Below are 8387 nucleotides of genomic sequence, written 5' to 3' on the forward strand. Positions count from 1 at the left end.
ATTTATTTTCCCCATGACAACGCTAATTGCCTTAATCAATTTACCTTCCAACACTCTGGCTAAGCGAAGCGGATCGAGCTCCTGAACTCCTGGCTGCAAAGCCTCATCGCTCACCTGGCAGCACCCTGAGGGCCTTTGAGAAGGCCACTGTGTCCTGGGACACTGGGGATGGGGACAGGGACACACATCTCCTCCAGCCTGCAGTCACTCCTCTCACCCCCAGCAAAAACAACAGTGCTGCAGGAAGCTGAACTTCTTTCAGAATTTCGGTTGAACAAAATGCTCACCTTTCTCAACAGCTCTTTAAGTGGAAAAAAAAAAGTTAACTGCAAAGGATCTGATGTCCCTAAACTCATGCAGATAGAGATGAAGCGTGTCGCTGACCTTCCCTCCATCACAAAGTGGTCCCACAGGCATCAAGTGAGCCCTGTGCCTGGCCTCAGAGGTCAGGATGATTCAGTCCGTCCTGTTTTCTCCTCTCCCATCCTACACACAGTGCTTGCTGCTGCAGCCTGCTGGGAGCTCCCGCTGCTCCGGCTGTTGGAGGAACATGGGCACTCATCCCTGCTTCCAGAGACCTCTTACTGAGCTCCAGCTGCTGTTCAGCATTCACTTGTAGCAGGGACATAACGGGATTACACATATCACCCATCAACAAAAGGTAATATTTGGTCTTTTCCACCAACCTCATCCCATAACCTAGTTCCACAGCTGATGTGTTAGAGAAGCTGCTTGTTGTTCTCATCACTACCGGCAACAGCTTCTCCCTGCACTCCTTTACCTCCCCCACCACACTCTGACTCCTGCCCATCACCACCCATTCCTTTGGGTGAAATCCTTTGGAAACAAGCACAGGTGGGGCAGGAACCTGCACACAACGATGCTGAGAAAGTACAAAGGCAAAGAATGGATTGAACTTTTGGCTAACCACAACCCTGGAACACCACCCTGCTGCCCCCTGAAGGCTGCTGCCGCTCCGCATCCCGCACAGCAGCTCAGCCCAGCACACTGCACAGCCCCTCCTGAACACAGAGCCCTGCTTCCTTCTGGGACCGTGGGCAGCGCAGGTATTTCACCTGAGAAAACCTGTTATCGTTGCTGCCAAGGGGTAAAGCTGAAATCAGCACTGGTACTCTGCTATGCTCCTCATGGAGCCCTTTACCCTCAGTTTGAAGCTTGCCCCAGGTCACTCATTGCACAAAAGGAAATGGCCTTAAGTTGCACCAGGTTGAGTTTAGGTTGGATATCAGGAAAACTTCCTTACAGAAGGGGTTGTTAAACACTGGAATGGGCTGCGCAGGGAGGTGGTTGAGTCACCATCCCTGGATGTGCTTAAAAACCATTTGGATGTGGTGCTCAGGGACGTGACTTAGCGGAGGGTTATAAGGGTAGTTTGGTTAGGTTGTGGTTGGACTCGATGATCTTCAAGGTCTTTTCCAACCTGAGTGATTCTATGATTCTCTATGATCATGAAACTGCAGGCAACTTCAAATCACAAAAGCTGGCAAAAAAATTTTCCCATGCACTGAACTGAAATAGTTTCACCCAGAGACTCACTGAGTGCCACAACTTAAGTGCAACTTCCAGCACTCCAATCCTTTGTGCCCCATGCAAACGATGAGTAAGAAAGCCCAGAAGGGAGCTGCTTGCAGTAGGACTGCTGGGTTTTGTTGGCTTAAAGCACACACCAAATTACTGCCTGATAGAGCTGGAGGAGCAGAACTCATTAATAATTAAAACCTGCTACTGATCTCTTTGAATTCACTGGGTTTTTATTGGCAGTTTGCTGTGAAGTCCCAGAGCAGCGCTTGCTCTCACCCGTGCCAAGATCCACCCAGACCACGGCGCATCTGAAGAGCGAGGCAGAACTACCCAAAGCCAACCTCCAGACAGAAAGCAGGCTTTGGCATCACCACGTGCTGCCAGAGATATTCTGCTGTGATGGAAAGGAACCCTCCTTCTTCTGGCAGAGGTGGCTTTCCCCACACTTCCCCCTGCACCCACCCTCGGTGGGGGGACACATGGATGTGGATGTAGAGTTACACCGCCTCTCCCCATCGTGCGTTTTTCCCCTCCTGCTGTTCCAGCTGTTGGGGTTTTAATCCCATGGACGTTACCAATAACACAACCCAGAGGAAAAAAACAAAACAAACACACCAAGTTTGCCAGAAGGTTCCCACTGCTCTCCCTGTCCAGAGCCTCTCCTCTGGGAAAGGCTCCGCTCTCCCTTTGCCATCTCAGCCCCCCGCTGCCCAAACACAACATCTCCCCAGGATTAACAGCCCAAATAGGAAAATAATAATAATAATAGTAATAATAATTAAAGAGCAGATGGTTAATCCCATGGAAACAACTCCTGGCTCCTACACCATCAATGCACAGGGTGCAAATGGGGGCATGCTGGGGAAGCAGCATCGATCACTGAATTAACAGCAGCAGCAACCAAAAACTTCTGCTGACATCACAGCAGATGTCAGCAGGGCACTCCTGGTGTGGGCTGGAGGTGCCAAGGGCTGGGGCTGCTCAGCGGGGTGGGCAAGCAAAAGCAGAGAGTACTGCAAAGTTTGGCATCCCCATCCTCAGCAGGCAAGGGACGTGCATGTTGTTATTCATCCTTACACCTACAACTGGTCTCTATTTTCATGGTCAGAAGGAGCAAAACCCAAACACGGGGGGCACAAGGAGGGGGCACAGGGGTGAGAAGAGCACCAGGGAATGAGACCCCAGCACCCCTGGAGTGGGGCGAGCCCTCAGCCCCGGGCAGTGTGCCGGGTCACAGTGTGGGTGAGTTGAGTATGGGGGGCTGCAGCAGCTCTGTATGCTGAAAGCCCCCAAACTTCTACTGCAGGTGCAACCGCTGTGATCTGAGGAGCTCCTCATAGCAGCTCTGCTTTGCTCTCACCCCCCATCCCCAGCCAGAACATAGAGCCAGGGAATCCTCACTGCATCCTCTGCGAAGAGTAAATGTGACACCTATCAGACTTTGTATGACAGCAGATTTTAACAAAACGCTCACAGATCATCAGCAGTGCTGCTTTCAGAGGAGCTTTCCCGTTTCTTCTGCTTCAACACGAAGCCACTTCCCATCCTCACAGCTCCAAGCAGCACTCAGAGAACAACCTGTGCACTTCCAGTGGGAATTCACCCACTTTTCTCCAAACTCTGGGCAGGCGCAGCCCCAACTTTAGCTCACTGTGTGCATCCCAGAGCCAGCAGAGCTCCAGCAGCTCCGCCTGCACCGCAGCCAGCTGACAGCACACAGGATCTCCCAGCTGAAGGTTTGCATGCACTGCTCCCAACCCATCCCTCACACTGCTCTCCAAGGCCGATGTCCTCCCCACCAGGAGGATGATGAGCACTGGAACCCGGTGACGCACCGAGCCGACAGCGTTACAGATGGCACTTTTCACTACTGGGAAACTGCTTTAAGCATTTTCCTGTTTGGGGAAGCGTGAGGAGCAGAGGGGTGCAGCTGTGCCTTCCAGCTCTGTGCTGGGGCACAGCGGGGCTGCAGCTCTATGGTTACAGCTGTGGGCCCGGCTGGATGCTCCCAGTTGTGCCCCATACCCGGACACAAGCAGCTCTGCAAGGCACAGCCCATTGCTCACAGCCTGCTGCTCACACCACCCCACTTCCCACCCCCAATGTTCCACACACCACCGCTTTTGCAGCAGCACAAAGTTTTGCCATGCAAACAACACCACCTCAGCTCCGAGCCCTGTGGACAAACTCACCCTGAAGCACGGGGACAAACCACCCTCGTGGAAAGCACAGAGCACACAGCCACAAATAAGTATTATTATTATTTTTTTTTTTACTACCAGATGTGTAATTGAAACGTCTGCGACTCAACAATCACTTCTGAATCCATAAAGACCTCATAGCATTCCGCACACACTCCCCCATAATGAGACCATCTCCAATTTTCCTCGCTAAAGAGACCTTCAAGGAATGCTAAAGCAGGTCTGCGCCCGCACGCACCGCAGCAAACGGGAACAAAAGCATTTTGTCACCCGGCATCTCGGCCGGCATTATTCCATTGGCTCCGTTTAAACAAACTCCGAACTATGTGCCTTTTTCCCCCGATCCGGGCAGTCGGCGCGGTCCCACTCGCGGCACCGAGCCACCATCTGTACAAAACAACAGTTCTTTATGCCCGGCTCGCGTTCCTCCTGCTTTTCTCATAGCTTCCAAGGCACGGGATTAAAGCGTCACGCCACGCATCCCCCGTGCCGCAGCCGTGGGGGTTTCCAGCGCCGTGCCCACGGTACACTTAATCAAGTGGAAATGATTACAGCGCTACAATTAGAGCTCCGGACAACCGCGGCGCGCAACGCACGGGAAGCGCCGAGCGTCTGGAGGGCAGCGAGCACTTCTCCCACTTGGAGCTCTCCATCTCGCACTCCCGGACCCGCTCCCCGCAGCTCTGCTTCGCCCCGGGGCCGCACAAAGGCTGAGCTCCCCCCTCGCAGGAAGTTTTTTTGTGCAAAGCCGCGGCTCGGAGCGGTAATCCCGAGGGAGCCGGGGGGTGGGCGGGGGGCTGCGGCCGGGGTGCCGCTCCTATAAGGGATGGGAGCTGAGAGCGGGGAGAGGCGCGGCCACGCAGTGCCCGGCGCTGCCTGCGGGCACCGAACAGCCAGCGTGCTGCCAACGGGAAGTACGGGGGGGTTGGAGGGGGCGGGGGGGGGGGGGAGAAGGGAAGAGGAGGGGGAGGTGGAAGAAAATAAATTAAGATGGGAGCAATGGGGAAAGCGCGCACCGAGAGGTAAAATGAAATAATGAAATAATAAAAAAGAATAAAGTGAGTGTAGGAATAAAACGGTCAGCATGGCGAAAGGGTACAGAATTAAAAGCAGCGAGATTTAAAAAGAAAAAAAAGGAAAAAATATCAGAAATTGAAAAATAAAAAAAAAAAGAAGCGAAAATGAATATAAAAAAAAAGAAAGAAAGAAAAAAGAAAAATAAATGGGAAATGCGAGGGCGAAGCGGAGCGCGGAGCTGTGCCGCCGTTCCGCCACACGCACGCCGGGCTCCGTTCCGTTCCGTCCCCCCGCCCGCTCCCCGCGCCCAAACTTTCCGCCCTGCCGCAGATGCGCTCCGCGCCGCTCGGCCCCCGGTAAACAATGCGGGCCCGGCACAACAAAAGACTCGGCTTCACCCCGCCGCGGGGCCGCGGAACGAGGGCCGGGCCGGGCCGTGCCGGACGGGCGGCGGCTCCGCGGGGACGGCCCCGAGCTCGGCCCGGCGGAGAGGAGGTCGCGGGGACGCGGCCGGAGCGCTGCTTTCCCCCCCGCCCCGCGGCCGTGCCCGCAGCGCTTACCTGCCGCCCGGCTCGGCCCGGCCCGGCCGCCGGCAGCCCCGCAGCGCACCGCACCGCCTCAGCGCCGCATCCCTGCCCGCCTCCGCCGCCGCCGGGCTGCGCTGCCGGAGATCCACCTTCAGTGCCACCCGCGAGCCCCGCACAAAAACTTAAGCCTCCCCCCGCGCCGCTCCGCCCGCCGCCGCCGCGCCGGGAGCGGACGGGGGCAGCGGAGCCCGGCGCGGCGCCCAGCGGCAGCGGGAGGATCGGGAGGATCGGGAGGATGCGAACTGCAACTTGGGGGAGGGTCGGCGGCTTTTTTCCTTTTTTTTTTTCTTCTTTTTTTTTTTTTCAAGCGAAAAAGTGCCCGGGCGGCGCTGGGCGGAGCGCTCCTCGCTGGGTGCGCAGGCAGGGAGAGGTAGGGGCTCTCGCTGCTTTGCTTTTTTTTTTCTTTTTTTTTTTTTTTTCCTCTTTTTTTTTCTTTGCTTTTTTTTTTTTTTTTTTTTTTTTGGCAATAGGCGGGGTCTCTCCTCGCAAACCAATGACACAAACCCACATGGACCAGCCTCGCCCCCTATAGATACTCTTCACTACAAATAGGCTCTCTCGAGGGATTAGTGGATCAGCTAAAGTACAAACAGACGCAGCGAGAGAGGGGGGTGGGAGCCGCCTGGAGGAGCGGGGGGGGGGGGGGATCCGCACCGCCCCCGGAGCTCCGCGGGGTTCCGCGCCTGTTGCGCCCGGCGCCGGCCGCCTTTGTTCCGCCTCCCGCGGGAGCTCCGCACCGCCCGGTCCCAGCGCTGCCCCGGGCCGGGGGGCACCAAGAGCGGCCCCGACGCTCTCTTTGTATGCTGCCCGCGTGGCCCAACGCCCTCAGCATCGCCCCGTGTGCAGCGCCAGCAGTTTGGGATGGACGGACGGATGGGTGGGTGGGGAATAAAGGCCACCAGGAACAGCCAAAGGATGGAGGGGCAGCCACACGTGCCCACCACGCACCCAGTGATGGGCTGTGATAGAGCAGAGCCAGTGGGCACAGGGGTGTGTTTGTGTTGTGTGTGCTTCCCTCCTCCCCCCCCCTCCCCACCATAGATTGGGGAATTAATGTTTTGACAGACATTGTTCATCTGCTTATCACACAAATGTGGGCAGGTGGTGATCCGATCTTTTTGTTGCCTAATCATGGAGCCTTCTGCCTTAGATGCGTTCTGTGCCTCTCAATCAGCCTGCAGAAAAGCACGCTCCTTTTCTAGTCAAAGAAACCCCTTGAACCAGATCAATTGTCCATCAAAATTAATAAGCAAGCTCCACTGTTTTGTCTGTGAAATTACATGGTGAGGAGCCTGAAGATCTCAGTGTTCATAAGCACGTGTTGGGTCCTTGCTGGGTGTTTGCACCACGTCCATCATTTGCACCTGCTGCTGAGTGGCTCTGTGAAGCTGCCTTCTCTGTATTATCTAAAAATCTCAGAATTTCTTCGGTTTCCATCATTTGCACCATCGCTGTCAGGTATTGCAGGTGGAGCTGGGGCTGTGCACAGTACTTCTGCTTTGTTTTGAGCCCGTCACAGCTTTGCCCAGCTTGGGTCTGCTGGTGAAACACTGGCAGTGTCATGGATGGAGGTGTGGGACTGAGAAGCAGTGACTGCTCCTAGTAAACAGCACTGAGTTCAGGGTGCAACCATATTAAGTGGCATACACTAAGGCCAAACAGCAAGTAATGATTTCATTACTGGAGCAATTAAGCTGCACATTGTGGAAGAGAAAGCTCTGGAGTGAATGTCTTCAGATGGGGTGCCTTTGATTTGGAACAGGCTGCTCAGAGAGCTGGTGGTGCCCATCCCTGCAGACACCCAAGGTCAGGGAATGGGCTCTGAGCACTGATGGAGCTGTGGGTGTCCCTGCTTATTGTGAGCGAGTGGGACCAGCTGGCCTTTGAAGGTCCCTTCCAACTCAAACCGTACTGTGATTTTTCCTCAAACTGTGTGGATTGTGACTGAACGTTCATCAAGAGCAAAATAACCATCATTAGACATTGGGAAGGAGGACGTGGTGGGTTTAGAAGGACTGAAGCACTGGGTATTGAACTTCAGATGGCAACTATAGGAACGTCCATCGGCTGCCCAGCCCTGCAGGTGCCTGAGCTGCTCTAGCAGCCCGACTGTGCAGAACACAGCCCATGTGCAGCTGCACACCGCCTTCCCAGAGCCCTGCTGGGAGCTGCATGGAGGAGGAAGGGGGAAGAAGCCCTTTCAGCATCAGTTTTGTGAACCTGAACAAACTTTCCCAAGGCACCTCTGGTGAGCCCATTTGATGGAAGGAGCTCATTTGGGGTGCGTGCTTTAACTGGTGTCCCTTTTCCAGGCTCACTTTGCTGGCCAAAACACCTCTGCTCACATCAGGTCCAGTGCTATCACATACCTGCTTGCTGTAACGGAGCAGAAAACCCACAGCCCACTGTCTGCAAGAGCCTTGATGTCCAGATTTGGCTTCCTGCCCCACCTGCCAACCCCCAGAAGCTGCACCAGGTGCTCCACCGGCCAGGAGCACAGTTGCGCTTTGCTCCACGTTTTGCTGGCACAGCACAGTGCTCAGAGCAGCACCTCCTGTAGCACTCAGGCTTCCCAAACCTTGCAAAAAAACCCAAAAACTTAAAGAAAAAAACTGCAAGCTGGTTTTCTTGAAGAGGCTGATTTGCAGATGCAAATAGGGGCCTTGATGCTGCTCCCACTTGAGCTTACGTAGCGCGAGGAGTTGGATGGACTTCAGCTGGATGGCTCTGCAGAAATTCAAGCATGTGCAGCTCTGCAGATTTAGGGCGAGGGTCTGGGGATCTGAACAGATGCAGCTATTCCACTGCTGGGTGGGAACAGGCAGAACAACCCCTGCCAGGACCCTGCACCAGGTCGTGAGAAGGGCAGTGCATGCACTGAGGAATGCCACGCAACCAGCATCACTTCCAATAGCTTGTGGTGTGTCTTACAGGTTTTACAACCTAGCTGCTTTTGGACAGGTATGCTGGGTTGTCTACAGCAGGTCATATTGAAATGATCAGCTCTGCCTAAGAAGGAGCCCACTTATCGTGGCAGCAA

At 54.8% G+C, this 8387-nt stretch overlaps 1 protein-coding gene across 1 annotated transcript in view; it reads right to left on the reverse strand.

The window, feature by feature from the left end:
- CTBP2 (C-terminal binding protein 2) overlaps positions 1–5580 on the reverse strand; it is a 110708-nt gene extending 105128 nt beyond the window's left edge. The window contains exon 1 of the mRNA XM_048946389.1: positions 5321–5580. The gene's annotated coding sequence lies outside the window, so the exon portion shown is untranslated. The remainder of the gene's footprint in view (positions 1–5320) is intronic.
- Between the last annotated feature and the right edge of the window lie 2807 nt (positions 5581–8387).

This window comes from Lagopus muta, chromosome 5 (genome assembly GCF_023343835.1).
Source record: "Lagopus muta isolate bLagMut1 chromosome 5, bLagMut1 primary, whole genome shotgun sequence".
NCBI lineage: Eukaryota > Metazoa > Chordata > Aves > Galliformes > Phasianidae > Lagopus > Lagopus muta.